Genomic DNA, 18,103 nt, shown 5'->3' with positions numbered 1-18,103 from the left:
ATACTTAAGGCAGAGGCTCACTTAGTAGTAGTAGTAGTAGTATTAGTAGTAGTAGTAGTAGTAGTAGTAGTAGTAGTAGTGTAGCCTGGCCTGAATTTCGATTTAGGCCAATTCCAAATTATAGCACCACAATTCACTTATAAACTCAAAATTCAACCCTGAAAAGAGCCGTTTCTTAAGAAAAGCTCCTTTCTCTTCAATTTTATTAAATTCTACATTCATTTTTCCCAAATTAGCAGTGAAGAGTAGGTTTCTCCTCTGGCTTGGGGGAGAAATTTGCCTCCAAGTCAGACTGGTCTTTCCGTCGCCAGTATAGTGAAATGATATTTTCCGACTCATCGTGGACTCCTAGGTAACAGATTGGTAAAAGGGCATAGTTTTCGCCCCGGAAGTGTCCACTATTCGACCCTCTCCCCGCCGAAAAAAAACACGAAGAGTGTTCATGGATCACGGCTGTCTGCGGCTTGGTCATTCCAGCTCTGCAACTTTGGACTGTTAGATCTGCAGCGTAGTCCTGTTCATTAAAAGTGAATAAATGTGTGGTGTTTCATTTGAACGAGTATTTCATAAGTAGGCATTGCTTTTAATAGCATCATTCCTTCTGACGTCATTGTAATCTATGTTCATTTTAGTAGGGAAAACCACTAAGATAGTCTTTCTAAGAATGTAAAAAGGCAGGTTGAGATAGTCTACCATTATAAAGAAAACACCCCAACATGATTGTAACTGATGGTATGCAAGCGGGTCTACCATATCAGTGAAAATTCCCTCTCAGTCTTCATAACAGAAAAGCTGTTTGGTTACTTCCCCGTCGCGTTTCTAAGGTAACGTTAAGAGCTATGCAATTTAATACAATCTTGCTCACAACATGTACACTACCTACCCTAGAATTCTGTATACAATATAGAATTCCGTAGCGAAACACCGGTACATCAGCTAGTCTTCTAATATATATAAAATAAGAGTTTCGTCTGTACATTGCTCAGAATTTAATAAGGATGGTATTTCTGTATCGGTCGTGTTCATACTAGCAAGGAAATGCACTTTTAAATTTTCCGTAATGTCTGTCTGTCTGTCTGTCTGTCTGTCTGTCTGTCTGTCTGTCTGTCTGTCTGTCTGTCTGTCTGTCTGTCTGTCTGTCTGTCTGTCTGTCTGTCTGTCTGTCTGTCTGTCTGTCTGTCTGTCTGTCTGTCTGTCTGTCTGTCTGTCTGTCTGTCTGTCTGTCTGTCTGTCCACGTATCAGGAGAAAACGACTCATGAGAATTTAATGAAAATCAGTATGTAGTGCCCGGCTATAAGTCGCTACAATCTAGGCCATAAATAATTTTATTCACGCTGAGAAAAATGGTAGTTTAGGGGAATTCTCAAATATTTGTGTTATTAGTGGTCCTATCTTAATGAAAATCGGTATGCAAAGTCGGGAAATAAGCCGCTACAATCTAGGCTATAAATAATCTTTTATCACGCTGAATGAAATGGTGGTTTTGAAGAAGGCCTAAAATTTAATTCTCAAATATGTATATTATTAGTGGTTCTACCTTAATGAAACTCGGTATGCAAAGTCGGGAAATAAGCCGCTACAATCTAGGCCATAAATAATCTTATTCACGCTGAGAGAAATGGTAGTTTATAGGAAGTCCTAAAATTTAATTCTCAAATATTTGTGTTATTAGTGGCCCTATCGACAAATACTACATTACTAAAGTTATACGTTATTAAATTTCCGATCATTTATATCTTATATATTTTCACTACACCAGCTATGATAGCAGACATATTCATGAATTAGGATTTTTGTTGCTAAGTCCATATCAGCACTGAGTCACGAGAAAATGGGTAAACAGAATTTAATTAATATCGTAAAATCGGGGAATAAGGAACTACAGTTTACGCTATAAATAATTTCGAAAGACTGCCTAATATCACAGAGTCTAAAGAAAGCTAAATGTGAAGGCCTACAATACGGAAAGCTTATAACATTGAACAACAATAACATTACATTGACCACTGTTTGTTGTGATGTGCTTTGAGTCTTATGTTGCCAGTCATGTCCGATAGATGGGATTACTGCTGTATACCGAGATTTTTTTTAAAATTTGCTTTACATCGCACCGACACAGATAGGTCATAAGGCGACGATGGGACACGAAAGGGCTATGAGTGGAAAGGAAGTGGCCCTGGCGTTAATTACGGTACAGCCACAGCATTTGCCTGGTGTGAAAATGGAAGACCACGGAAAAACATCTTCAGGGCTGCCGACTGCTTTTCGAACCCACTACTTTCCAAAGGCAAACTCACAGGTGCACGCCTCTAACCATACGGCCAACTCGCCCAGTCGTACCGAGTGTAACAGCCTGCCTGAATATTGGCGTAAAGTAGCTGGGGAGTTAGATAATTTTTTTCTTTAGCATGCCATTCCTCTGGTTCTTAAATTTTCTGATACTACTGGTACGTAACAAACGGGTTCATCATAACATTCGAGCTATTCAATCCCTACCGCGAGGCACTGATTTGAAAGAGCAGTGTGTATATTTAACGGAAGAATGGCAGAGGAGTGTTCACGGCTGTCTGCGGCCTGGTCATTCCAGCACTGGAACTTTGTACTGTTAGATTGGCATCGTAGTTCTGTTCGTTAAAAGTGGGAAAATGTGCAGTTTTTAATTTGATCGCGTATTTTATATGATAACATTCCTTTTAATCCCTACATTCCAACTGACAAGAGCCTCCGTGGCTCAGACGGCAGCCCGCCGGCCTCTCACCACTGCGTTCCGTGGTTCAAATCCCGGTCACTCCATGTGAGATTTGTGCTGGGCAAAGCGGAGGCGGGACAGGTTTTTCTCCGGGTACTCTGGTTTTCCCTGTCATTTTTCATTCCAGCAACACTCTCTAATATCATTTCATTTCATCTGTCATTCATTAATCACTGCCCCAGAGGAGTGAGAGAGGCTTCGGGAGCCGGCACAATCCCTAACCTCGCCGCTAGATGGGGGTTTCATTCATTCCATTCCTGACCCGGTCAACTGACTGGAAACACGCTGTGGATTTTCATTCCTAATAATAAAATATTTGAGAATTAAATTTTAGATCTTCCCCTAAACTACCATTTCACTCAGCGTTAATAAAATGATTTATAGCCTAGATTGTAGTGGTTCATATCCCGACTTTATATACCTATTTTCCTTAAATTCTCTTCAGCCGTTTTCTCGTGTTGCATGTACATACATACATACATACATACATACATACATACATACATACTGAAACCGTACAGTGTCCTGTACAGCTCATTGGAATTATAGGTGCCGTTCTACTTCATTAAAATCACTCCTAAAGGTCGCGTCATTGGTGGTAGTATGGGCGATGTGGATCGAGCGGCGTCCGGCCAGAATGGAACCCGCGGAAGAGCGCCTGGAAAACAAAGGGAAGACTGAGCAGGAGCCAAGCCCCCGCGACAAAAACCCTCTCAACTTGCAGAGAGAGCTAGAAGAGGACGCGATGCTGGAGTAGTCAGATACGCCCCGAGGTGTGGCTTAGCTTCCCAGAGTTCCAAACTAACATAAGGAACCTCCGGTTTTTATGCACGTGTTACGGGTGCCAACGTCGGATTTTGGCGCGTAAAAATAGGATGATAATTTGATCCAGACATAGGAAAATTATGTGAGACACACCAATGAATAGAGCTGAATTTTCTGCGTTTCCCAGATTAAAAATATGTAATACTTTATTCAGGGGAAGAAATGAGGTCACCAGATGTCCGGATTTAACAGATTGCAAACACATGTGAATACAAGAGCGTCACCCAAGCTAAGAGTCGCGCTCAAAAGATGACTCCACCCCGAGGGACACTAATGAATTAATCAAAGGCGGGAAGCAAATTGCATAAAAACTGCCGATCGTAGGTCCAGCACGCCTTGCTCAAATGAAAGAGGAGATAGAGGGCTACAAAATGCACTATTTAAATGTCTTCAATTCTTGGTATGAAAGGAGCTCTTGTCCTTAATGAACAGTGAACGTTTACGCCCCCAGGCTTCCGGCGGGGAAAATAATATAGGCCGGGCTGGCCATCGCAGAAGGCAGTTCTTAGCGGGTCGTTGAGAAGGGACAGTGTGTCCCGTAGTGCTCCAGTTTTACAGCCCGAACCCATTGACCGCTTACTAAGGGTGTTATTGTGTCCGTCGCGGCCATGAAGTACAAAGCCTTTGTGAAGTGTAAACGGGAGGCCAAACGAGCCTAGGTGAATTGTCTCTGTGCCGCGTGTCAAACTAGTTAATCCGCGAGCATAATTTACAATCGAGTAGCGGAAGTCGGCTGGGACAATGCCGGCTTAAATGAGTCAGTGGTATTAATAAATTGGTATCACCCAAAGTGTTACTCTGAATCAGGGTGCTCGAGTCTCGTGAGCCACCCGATCCCTGCTGTGAACGCGCCCGCCGTGATTTGAAAGACCTGCTTATTCGTGGTGTAAACTCTGGAAATAGAGGCCGTGTGACGAGTGGCGAAGTGTTACCCATTTTGGATTACTGTAAGATTTCAGCTGTGAACGAGTTCCCCAGGATGTCGGACTTGTATGGACCAGGGATGAAGGACTGCACGCCCGCCTCCAGCCCCGGGGTCATGCAGCACTAAACTCCACCATGGGTCTCCCGTGGAAGGAAAAACAACGGCCACCAAACAGATGAGTGATGTCCAAATCTAATTTCTTAAGCATGATAATGTAACCGGGGATAGGATTAGCTTTATTTTGTAAATATCAAAATGTTGTAAGATAAGAACCTTTGTACAACGTTGTGTGGTCTTGGTGATAGATGAGGAAGTCCTGAGTTTAGCTAAATGGTATGTGTGTTTGTGTATTATGCAAATGTTTCTTTTAATATGGTAATTATGTAGCGTAGGCCCCGGTTATTTTCGTGCTAAGAACAGGAAGTAATATGTGAGTAGGGACATCAGATCATCTCTCGGTGTAATCGACAGAATAATATAAAAATATCATGAACGGTATGAACTAATGAGGAAAGATGAACGATAGAAATCGCAAAACCTCAATTACACCGTTATGCAGACGACGCCCATGGGCGATTCATATTTTAAAGTGATCATTATTTTCTTTTCCTCCCATATGCGGAGAGTTCATTGTATAGAGTTGTATCAATTTCTTTAATATGTCATATTTGAATAAATTAGTATTCGTAACCCCTATTTTATGATTCTTGTCATTTGTAGCAGTGCTAAGCAGTATCCAGTAGGCATTTGAACCCAGAGGTCCTACTTTCATATTATCTACATAACGCTCCATCTTAAGTATTTGTGTCTTTTTTTTCTTTCTTTCGAACGTACCACTCCCCCAAGTGCTCATGTTGCCGGGCCAGCACAGAAAGTAGGAAGGGGAGCGGTTCGAAGCTCGTTAAGCAATTCGACCCGCTCTTCAATCCAATCTCATCCGTAGGTGTTTACCCCGTTACGTGGAGGCATTCTTATGCGTGGGTCATCCATTCGAGGCCCGGAAGGGTGTAATACATACATACATACATACATACATACATACATACATACATACATACATACATACATACATACATACATACATACATACATACATACATACATACAGACAGACAGACAGACAGACAGACAGACAGACAGACAGACAGACAGAAATTACGGAAAGGTAAAACGTGAATTTCCTTTTACATTGGACATGACCGATACAGAAATACCAGTCTTTTCAAATTCTGAGCAATGTACAGACAAAACTCTTATTTTATGTATATTGATTAGTGGTCCTATCGATAAATAATATATAACTAAAGTTATACAGAATTAAATTCCGATAATTTATATCTTATACATTTTCACCGTACCGGCAATGATAACACACATATTCATGAATTTGTATTTTTGTTATTAAGTCCTTATCAACGCCGAGCCAGGAGAGAATGGGTTAACAGGATTTAATGAAAATCGTTATAGGCCTATAGCGTCGGGGAAGAATAAACTACAGTCCAGGGTATAAATAATTTTATTCACCCTGGATGAAATTATAGTTCAGGGGAAGACGCATAACATTTAATTTTTAAATACCTATGTTATTGGTCCTATCGAAAATTACTACATAACAAAAGTTATAGAGAATATAATTTCCGATCATTTGTGTCTTATTCAATTTTACCGTAGCGACTATGATAAGAGTGGTATTTCAGAATCGGAAGAAAACTAAATGTGAAGGCCTACAATATTGAAAGCGCATAACATTGATCAACAATAACATTAAATTGACCATTGTTTGTGGTGATGTTCTTTGTCTCTTACGCTGCCGCTCAACTCCGATAGATGGGATTACTGCTGTGTACCAAGTATAACAGCCTGCCTGAATACTGGCGGGAAATGGCTGGGGAGTTACAAAACTTTCTTCTTTAGCATGCCATCCCTCTGGTTCATACATTTTCTGATACTGCTGGTACGTAATATACTGTTTCATCATAGTATTCCAGCTATTCGATTCCTACTCTGACGCGCTGTTTTATAAATGAGCAGTGTGTCCACTTAAGCCAGAGGCTCACTTAGGAGCAGTAGTAGTAGTAGTAGTATGACCTGGTCTAGAATTACAAGTTAGGTTTATTCCAAATTACAGCACTACAATTCATTCCAAGTCTGATAGATTTTTCCGCCGCCAGTGTTTTGGAGATTTTCTGACTCATCAGGTACTCCTAGGAAACAGATTAGTAAAAAGACGTTGTTTTCGCCCTGGTACTCTCCACTATTTTGCTCCCCGACCGTAAAAAGACGAAGAGTGTTCACGGATCACTGCTGTCTGCGGCTTGGTCATTCCAGCTCTGGAACTTTCGACTGTTGGATCGGCAACGTTCGTTAAAAGTGAGAAAATGTGTGAATTTTCAATTGATCGACTATTTCATATGAAAACGTTGCTTTTAAACGCGCCATTGTTACTGACGTCATTGTAATGACCTATGTTCATTTCAGTTGGGAAAACCACTAAGATAGTCTTTATGAGGATGTAAAAAGGCAGGTGATTGTGACTGATGGTAGGTAAGCGATTGACGTCTCCCTTTATTTGTACCCTTTGAACAACCGTGAGTTTACAGGAATGGTGACGAAAAAGCCAATACGTCACTTACCTGCTGGCAAGCAGTCAGGGACGTTATCATGGTAACCTGTAGGTTCGTTGTCGGTCTGTCGGTCACTAAATGCATAGCATGATACCCGCAGAAAACAGTAATTTTCTCCGTCATTTGAAGAGTGAGCTAAATTACGAACATAGCAAAAGTTATCTATAATGAAGAGGCGTTTCACATGAAGTCCACAGATTTTACATAAAATCAATAATATGATAGAAAATGTAGGGAAACTGTTCTGATTTTCCTATAAACCCCCAACTGTTCCAAGATTTTCAAATTATGTGCATATTAAAACCTTCCCCGGGATCAGTATATGCTAAATGTGACGTTTGGTTGAGATATTTTCAGCCGTTTCGCCGTGGTGGTAGAACAAACAGACAGACACGAAAAATAAGAATCACCGATTCGGTCTTGAGTTGACCTAAAACAAATATATACCTGAAAAATTGGCATAACAAACGAAATTACAGACAGCGGACCCCCTACCACTTTGTTTATATAGGTTGATTTATATATTTTTAGTTTTATTTATTTATTTATTTATTTATTTATTTATTTATTTATTTATTTATTTATTTATTTTGTTTATTTATTTATTTTTTATTTATCTATTTTTAATTAATTAATTAATTAATTTATTTATTTATTTATTTATTTATTTATGTGGCGCAGGGCTCTTGCATATAATATTATATAGCAAATAATCTACACATTAACACATTACACTTTTCTAACTAACAGCCATTCATACATCCAGTCATACAAATTAGTCAGTTGCATTCAGGAGGTAGTTTCGGCAAGCAGTCTTAAATGTACGTAAAGTGTCTTTGACACTAGCAGACATGGAATTCCGAAGTCCCAAACCAATCACAACAAAATAATTCTTATCCTTAGAGTAATGCTGAAATGGACAAAAAATAGCGGGTATTACTCCTGTGGAAAGAACATCAATTTTAATAATTTTAATTATTTGCCCGACTCATTGGCTGAATGGTCAGCGTCGATGCTTTCCGTTCACAGGGTCCCGGATTCGATTTCTGGTCGGATAGGGGACTTTCATCGCGTCTGATTAATTGTTCTGGCCTGGGGACTGTATTTTTCTGTTTGTTCCAACACTTCCCTCTTCATATTCAGACAACTCACCTCACTACCAACCACCACAGAAACACGCAATAGTGTTGGCGTCAAGAACGGCATCCGTCCATAAAAACATGGCCAGATCGACATGTGCGACGCAGTTCGTACACGCGACCCCACAGATGTGGGAAAAGCGAAGGATGAAGAAGAAGAATTTTGATTTTAACGAATGTATTTTGCTCTAAATGAATGGTTTTAAAATGTCTAACTGTCGGTTAAAAACGCTGACGAAGCCACCGGTAGATGCTAGTACACACAAAGGGAAATATACGATTCCATTATAAAATCAAGCTATTGTAAATAACATATTGAGAGAACACTGCTTTGAAGAAAGAAATTAAAGCCCATCAAACAAACCCCGAGCATAAAGATGAAAGAAAGAGAAAAATAAGTCATAATGAAAGTCTAGTAACATACAAACTGTACACATAAGCAACTGAATGAAATGAGCACAATAGGTAAATTAATAAACGTAAAAGGAAAAGAAGTATGGAAATAAACAGTTATAAACTTTACTATATGACGGTAAAGCTAAGTATTATGTAGATTAAACCATAACAATAACGTAATAATAACCTAATGTGTGTGTTGCATATGAATATATTTATTACGAAAACGGCTAGCTCGATTCAGCTATTCTTCACGAAAACAAACGATCTCATATTACATTCTCGGCAAACCTAATAGTTTGTAAGAAATAAAACATTAAAACTATACTTAATGCAATTATTTCAGTAGTTTTGGACAATTTTTTGTTTACTGCGACCCGTTTTTGGAACTAGAACGTCTGTCTCAGTTGGTCTGAAATCGCCAATCATTCTGATTAAAGTTATGTTTATTTTCTTTTGCTATTTTTGTTGGAGCTTGGCTGCGCCTGCTCATTTGTGGGCTTACCGCGGAGTGAAGCGGCTTACAGTCTGCTGTCAATTAGCAGGGGCCTTGTTACTAGCGGGCTCACTTCGTTACGAGAAGACGGCGGGCATTACGATACATGGAACAGCTCCTCTTTGTGAGCTATTCACATTTCCGTAATGATGTAACGAACTTCTTTGAACATTCGTCATTATTTCCAGTCGTGTAACATCGAAAGTGAGCAGGTAGATGCTCACGTAGGAGCCAATAATAAATACTGACATGGGAACATTTCAGATTAGTGAAGTTATATTCAGAGCTCATCGTTACGGAGGTAAATGCATCAGATTTCAAAGAAAAAGCACTGGATATATTCAGGGCACCAACGTTATGGAAGTGAACAACGTACCCATTTCAAAAGATTTCTTAGGTACTCCTGCCTTTCATTAACGACGACACTTATAATATTGAATGGTAGTTGCCTTCTTTTCATTCATGACTTTCTTCTTAACTCCGTAAATGAGCCGATATATTTCTGTGAGTAGAAATGCAGTTTACCTATTTTCGTAAACAGTGTGGTTTAACTTTTCACATTACAACTCACCTGTTGTTGTCGTCGCACAAGCAGTGGAAATTAAATTCACTCAAGTTACGAAGTCAAGTTGATTTTGATAGCTTAGTTAAATCAACAGAAACGCGTATTGTATGGCTCATAATCCATGTAAAATTGAACGTTCCGTATTTAGACTGAAGCTTTCATGGCAACAGAGAACAATACCTCCACCCCTCTTATTTGTACGATCATGGTGGTAGAGGTTATACACGTTAAGACGAACCTTGTTGTTTGGAATTGATGGCGATAACCAGCTTTCACTAATACCTATCAAATGGACGCTATTTTTATTAAATATAGCCTGAATTTCGTCAATGTGTGCGGGCAAGCTTAGGCTGTTCAAGTGACAACACTGGAGAGTATGAGGATATAGTGAAAGTTCATGTTTCAAAAGGTTACCGGCATCTATGTTCTGTGAAGGAGTGAGGTGTGTGCTATTCTTAGAGAGGTCATTGCCATGAGGAAATACCGTAGCTACCTGAAAAATGGGCATACTTTAAATGAGACAAAAAAATAATAAAAAATAAAATTAAGTGCAACGAAGATTGAGAAGGAGGGAAGAATAGAATGAGCTAAACTTCCCTAACCCATGTACACCTCTTACTGTATAATTCTTACTTCTTTCCGTGATTTCTCGTGTTTTCAACCTAGTTGTTTTTTCGCCCCCACCTCCATCTGACTCACATTTGATTCCCTTATTTTTCTGGTATCTTCGCATGTCGGTATGTGACCCCCGTACTGTGTTTGCAACCGGCATTCCTATAATGGCAAATCTTGTGGATCGTAGGTCAACAGTGTTGGTGTTGGTGCAGGATGATTTCTGGCCAACAGTACCCGGTCGTGGAGAAGGCGTTCCGGGTTCTATTGGCAATGCTTTATTGAGAAAACGTTCAAGAAGCAAAGAGACATTTCACAGGCTACCGAAGTATCTTTACTAGAAGGCAAGGTGAGGTCATCCAAGAAGCAACACTACAGGATAAATTCTTTCTCTCATCCCCCTGTAGGTTGGGGTGGTAGAATAGCATCCGTGGTACCCCCTGCCTGTCGTAAGAGGCGACTAACAGGAACCCTAGGGGCTCGTAACTTGCTAACGTGGGTTGGCTACTACGAGTCCCTTAGCTGAGTCCTGGCACTGTTTCCACTTACATCTACCAGACCCTTGACCTTCATCTATCCTAGCTGACCTCCCTTGGTCAACTCTTGTTCTTGTCCAAACACGACGGTATTAGGTTGGGAGCCCTGGGGATTCTTTAATTTTCATACCTTTCGTGGCCCTTGCCCTCTTTCGCCAGTACCCATTTTCTTAGAAGTTTCGGACCCCTTCCATGTTTCCCCTCTGATTTGTGTTAATAGAGGATGGTTGCCTAGTTGTCCTTCTCTTTAAAACAATAATCAACTCCACCATATTCCTCTCAGTTATTTCACAGTAGGCTTTGCCTTCCGTTCCTGGTGCAGGATCTCTCAAAGCCGAGATTCGCGAACAGTTTTTGAGACTCTGGTTGTTTTCAGCATTGAACATAATTTGTTCCGAAGGACCATCAGTACAATTGCCCAGTTCATACCTCAAATAAAATTCTGGGATGGTTTGATTCGCAGATAAGGTTCGAAGTGACATTTTTGCCTCTCAACAGCCATGGGCTGAATCCCATAGTTGATTCTGTGCCCAATATACTTCAGGAGGTCATAGAGCACGGGGGTCGGATGACACGACACTGCTTTGTATTTGTGTCTGACTAGTTTTATGTATAGAAACTGGCGTTAACCTTCAAGGATCATTTTAATTTTCTTCTTTCATCCTCGAGCGCAAGGAGCAGGGAATGAGCAAAGAATCATCGTAATAAATCAATTGCCGTAATATTATGTAGCAATGATGAATCTGTATAATGAAGTTGAAAATAGAAACCAGATCACAAGGCTGATTGGAACTCACCCCAGGTCCCGATTGCCTCACTGTCTACTCAACCCAGTGTCTCCATCTGTACAGCTAACCCGTGGCTCCTTGAATTACTTCGTTTCTTTCTAAAGTATTCTCACTCTTTGTAAGGAATGAAGTTAAGTCTAAGAACATATGCTTTGTTTCCTTTCTTGTTCATTTCTTGAACCCATTATCAGAACTCAAAGTAATAAGTAGAGTAACCACGTAATACATACTTATAATCCTTGACGATGTAAGGATGCTCATGTAAAGCCGCCGTTGGGACTTGGCCAAAACAGTTCAATCAAATCATCAGTCACTGCTGATCTGCATTTAGGGCAGTCGCCCAGGTCGCAGATTCTTTATCTGTTGTTTTCCTAGCCTTTTCTTAAATGATTGCAAAGAAATTGGAAGTTTATGGAACATCTATCCTATCTGACCTCCCTTGCTCAACTCTAGTCCTTGACCAACCCCGACGGTATTAATACAATGGCGCAGCTTGTAGATCGTAGGTCAATAGTGTTGGTGTTGGAGCATGATGATTTTCGGGCAGTAGAAGCCGGTCGTGGAGAAGGCGTTCCGGCTTCTACTAGCCATGCTTTATCGATAAAATGTTCAAGAAGCAAAGAGACATTGCACATCCCACCGAAGCGAGATCATCCAAGAAACAACACCACAGGAGAAATTCTTCCTCTCACCCCCCTGTGGGTGGGGGTGGTAGAATTTCATCCGTAGTATCCCCTGCCGGACGTAAGTGGCAATTGGTAATTTATTCCAATCGATAACGAATATAACGAATATTTCCCACAATTTGTCCTCTTGAATTCCAACTTTATCTTCATATTGTGATCTTTCCTCCTTTTAAAGATACCACTCAAACTTGTCTGCTAATGTAATTCCACGCCATCTCCATGGCTAATTGGTTAGCGTGCTAGCCTTTGGTCCAGAGGGTCTCTGGTTCGATTCCGGGCCGGCTCGGGGATTTTAATTCCAATAACTCGGGGGCTGGATGTGTGTGGCGTATTCAAAATTAGAAATCATCCTAGGTAGGGCCCTCATCTTCACAGACACGCAGGTCGCCTAATAGGCCGTCTACGGGAAAAATACCCGCACCGGGCCGCTCCGGAGGGCATACGTCATTATTATTATTATTATTATCATTATTATTATTATTATTTCACGCCATCTCACCACAGATAGTTCAGAACATACCACTTAGTCAAGCAGCTCGTCTCCTTTCTACTAAGTCTCCCCAGCTCAATCTTTGCAACATTTTTTTAACGCTACTCTTTTGTTGGAAATCACCCAGAAGAAATCGAGCTGCTTATCCTAGGATTTTTCCATTTCTTGAATCAAGTAATCCTGGTGAGGGTCCCATACACTGGAACCATACTCTCGTTGAGGTATTACCAGAGACTCATATGCCCTCTCCTTTATATCCTTACTATATGCCCCAAATATCCTCAGAACCATGTGCAGAGATCTGTAACCTTAAATTTACTATTCCATTCATGTGATTACCCCAACGAATATCTTATCTTTTATTAACACCTAGGTACTTGCAATGATCCCCATAAGGAACTTTCACCCCGTCAACGCTGTAATTAGAACTGAGAGGACTTTTCCTTTTTGTGAAACTCACAATCTGACTTTTATCCCCGTTTATCATCATACAACTGCCTACTGTCCGTCTCTCAACATTAACCAGGTCGTTTTGCACTTGCTCAAAATATTGTAACTTATTTATTACTCTTTAGCGAATAATATAATCCTAAAATGCCTTATCTCTGATTCCACTTCTTTACTCATGTTATTTATGTATATAAGAAAGCATAAAGGTCCAATAATACTGCCCTGAGGAAGTCACGATTTTGTCTAGTCCAATTGCACTCATTTTTGCCAGTAGTCTCCAATGAGCCACCCTATCAAATACTAAATACTTTAGACAGGTCAATCGCGACACAGTGCATTTGACCTCATGAATCCAACATATCTGCCATATCTTGCTGGAATCCTACAAGTTGAGCAGTAGTGGAATAACCTTTCCTAAACCGAACTGCTTTCTATCGAACCAGTTATTAATTTCGCAAACGTGCCTAATATAATCAGAAATAATGCTTTCCCAAAGCTTACATGCAATGCATGTCAAACTGACTGGCCTGTAATTTTCAGCTTTACGTCTATCACCCTTTCCTTTATACACAGAGACTACTACAGCAACTCTCCATTCATTTGGTATAGCTCCTTTTTTTTCGTTAGGGCCATCTATGGACCACGGTGCTTGTGTTTTAGGTGTTTCTTAATATCATCGTCGTTGTTTGCCATAACTGGTGTTCTTAGCGGTTGGTTTGTTAGTTGTTTTCTTGTTGGTACCTCGAGCTTTCCTGATGGCCCAGTAGTCCTTCATTTTCCGGCTAAATTCAATCATACGTTCTTCAGACCATTTCCTGGTCTCGCCTTTTGGTCTGTGGGTAACTTCTGTGAGGGATGTTACAAAGGATTTAGTTTTAAGAGTTGTATGATAGTTACTCCGATTAGCTATATCGTTTTGATTTATATGGAGTTCCGAAAGGTCCTTCTCCACTTGATTCATCTTTTATGCAAACAATAATCAAATTTCTACTTCAGGTATGGTACTATATCCCAAACCATTGTCTTTAGTATTTCCCAGAAATCAATTTCAGGTGCTTTTATAATTTTCAACATTTGTATCTTATTGTAAATGTTATCAAGAGTGCGATCATTTTTATTTTAGTGACTGTTCATCCATCCATCCATCCATCCATCCATCCATCCATCCATCCATCCATCCATCCATCCATCCATCCATCCATCCATCCATCCATCCATCCATCCATCCATCCATCCATCCATGTAGTAGAGCTATTAAGTTCGTGAACTGGCCATCTACTGTCGCTGTGGTGCACTACGGTGGAGAGTCTGCACCACAGGATGTTGCCGTGACAGTACTTCCCTAGTCCTAGCAAGAGGCAGCTGCTTGCAAACAGTACAGTATACGCATATCTACGGTTTCTCTTGTGAACGGTAGTTGAACGTCAGCGTACTCCGTGTTGCCTACAGTGTAGGCATCAGTCCACGAACTTATTGACTGTAGTAGCATACACATATGTACATTAATTTTATAATTATTAATTGATATTCACTTCCACGTCTGTAAGCCTGATTATGAAAATTAATTGTATAATTAAGGACTGATTTTATTAGGTTATTAATATTCACATAATCTCCAAGTAGAAATGTCATTTGAGATTAAAATCACGCATCCGCAAGAAGTATCGTAATATTAAGCAACTCCTGTTACAAAGATTCTCTGGGCAGAAAATAAAATGTTGATCACAGACAACTAGACATTTTTGTAACACCAACATGATTTTGAGTGTTAATCTTCGTAGAAATTTTATGATCTCTTTTGATCACTTCATTAATTTAGGTTTCTAATCCACTTCCTCGCCATTGAATGACTACTCTGCAGTGCGAATATTTCAATAACTTTTTATCTAGTGACCTCTATTTAGCAAAAAATTTGCAATGATTTAGATCGGTTCAAGTCTAGCATAGATCGTCACCTATATATCCTTAGAATGTTTAACATTCACTTCACAATACCATATTTCAAGTCTAAGAAAACTTTCCTAATATTACTCTGAAACAAACACATTAGAACAAATTCCGTAGAGAAAAAGATATGATTGATGGTTCCAGAGAGACAAAACATTCCTGTTGTTTCCCATTAATTTTAATTCGTCGAGTATTAAAATTCGGATGTTCCTTAGCTGAGAGTTTGGGGCTTTTGTCCTAGGTGGTTAAAGCATGTTTGGTTCACCTGGATGGAAATGGGTACGATTTCCTGTTAGGAAGTCGAAACAATGAGAAACACAATTTCTACTCCTGAGGTGGTACGTTGCCCTGAGATTCGTTCAATTTACACCAAAAGTGAGCAAACCAAACAAATTTCATGGGGCTATAGCCCTGATAAACATAGGCGTACAAAGTGGTTGCCGCTCAGTCCGAAGGCCTAATGATTACTAGGAGACGCGTGGTCAGTGCGACGAATCCTCTCGACCATTTTCTTCGTTTTCTAGATAGGGATACAAAATAAGTACTCGGGACATTTTTAGAGGCAAGGGTGACCGGGCATAATGCTAATAATTTTACCTCACTTGACGTTAAGGTTACGGAATATGGCTCTCTGGCTGAACGGTCAAAGTGGCAACCTTCGTTTCAGAGAGTCCTGTGTTCGTTTCCGGATAGGGCCGGGGATTTTAACCTGGTCTTGTTAAACACTATGGCTCGGGGTTGGGGTATTTTTTCGTCTTAATATACACTTACATACAGCGTACCACACTACCAACCATCACAAAAACACGGATGAGTGAATATATATCACCTAAAAGGTTTTGCTTCGGGAAGGGCATTTAGCTGTAAACTGGACTCAGATCACAAGCAGCGCGATTCCAAGTAATTGGGAGAAGTTCAGGAATAAGAAGAAATGCTGAGGGTACTGAAAGTGGGAAGCCTTTCCCTTCACTACTCCAAAGGACATCGGTGTTTTTCTTAGTTAAGAATCCCATGTTATATTCATTATTACTGTATGTGTGTCATACATATGTAAGTGTAAAAATAAGTGTATTTCTGTCATTTTTTTCAATGGAATTGAGTTATGTACTTAAGTTGGAGAAAGAGAAACATAACTCACACGACTGTGAATTATGTAAAGCTTCACATGCTTTTAAAATACGTTGGTGTGTAAAAGAGTTTTCAATAACAGTATAATTCACCCCTTTAACTGCGATGCTAAGGCTTTAAAGTATGTTTAATGTTCAACATGATGTTGATATTTTGTATGTAATCTGCGAAGCTTCATCCTCTAATGCTCTAACGTTTACTACTCCCACGCAGAATTACAAAGTCAAACAGCTGAGAGAACAGATTTTATGAAAAATAATAAAGGAGTCTGTAAAGGGTCTGTGTATGAACGAGTATGAAGTGAAGCATGCCAAATCAAACCCCATCACGTTCGCACCTAGCATGGAGTAAATTATAGAGTAATAAATTAAGTCAATTAATATGTATTCAATAAATTGAAAATTATTACAGTGTTCGAAATTTAATCGCATATACTGACCCGCAGCACATACATTGTGAAGAGAGAATGCCTTGACAATATGCACACGATATTGCACCTTAGATGACAGAACCTTACCAGCCAAAGTTCTAAGCTAAAATTATTTCACATAGGAGGTTTTGTCTCGGCAGCGACGATATATTAATCTACTTGAGACATATCTCTCCCAATTGTGTATACCATTTACAAGGAAAATTTTATTATTTAAAGATATTAATGTAGCACTTCAGAAATGAAAAATGGAAGAGAGAAGTCATGTGATAGTACAAACTGCCTACTTTATTTTTCGCAGATATTTCCGAAAATGTATGGTTCATCACTTTGCAATCGGTTATCTTTGGCTAGGCTTCTACAATTAAATTTTTCCAGGGTTCACTTACATGCGTTCTGCAATTATCTATGCTTCTTGTGGGCCTAATATAAAAAGTCAGTATACAATGGGTCAATTATTAAATGACGGAAATGAAAGTCATTTCAGTTAATAATTTAAATAAACAAAAATAAATCATTGTAAGACAGATCTTAATTTTACATGGAATCCAGGAAATTATTAAGAAAGATTATGCACGCTATACTCGCTCAAGGAAAGCATGACCGCTTGGTATGGCATTTACCTCATATTTATTATTTTATCACAATGAATTATTATCAATATACAATTCACCTCCTATTTAGGTGCAAACCATGTGGATACGCACAACAAACATTATACCTAAGGACTCCGTAGATTTTATGAAAAGAGAACTTGAGACTAACTTGGACAATAGCACGTGCTCGTTATTTTCCTTGAGCGACAGGCCGTACATTTGTCTTGAGTTGAGCTTTTCCCACGAAACACTAACGTTCCTTATGTGTATGTTAATTTCTTGCTATTGATCTTTCTTTGTCTTAAAGAACCAGCATGAAACTGACTGTGAAACTGCTTGTGTTTATATACCTTCACAACCCTGACATATCATTATGACTTAAACAAATAGACTTATGTAGACCAACCACGACAAAATAAAATTGGTCTCTCCACCCTGTCCTTAACTGGCACCTTTCTGTGCATGGTTTCCTCTAATTACAGCACAGCATGATTGTACTTCTCAACAATGAGTAGTAAACACCACTGTTCCGCTAGCAAATTAAGAGAATAGTGAAACTTCAACAGACTTCAACACAAGTAACAACTCCGCCTATCTTCGAAATCCAACGAAGTGGGAAAATAATAATCGCAATGAACCGCACAGTTTCGAAATAAGAGTACCATTGACCCTACGGGTGCAGCGAGAATTGAGTTGGAATTCATTTAATTCAACTTCCAT

Source organism: Anabrus simplex, chromosome 1 (assembly GCF_040414725.1).
Source record: "Anabrus simplex isolate iqAnaSimp1 chromosome 1, ASM4041472v1, whole genome shotgun sequence".
Taxonomy (NCBI): domain Eukaryota; kingdom Metazoa; phylum Arthropoda; class Insecta; order Orthoptera; family Tettigoniidae; genus Anabrus; species Anabrus simplex.
Note: the sequence above shows the minus strand (reverse complement) of the source record.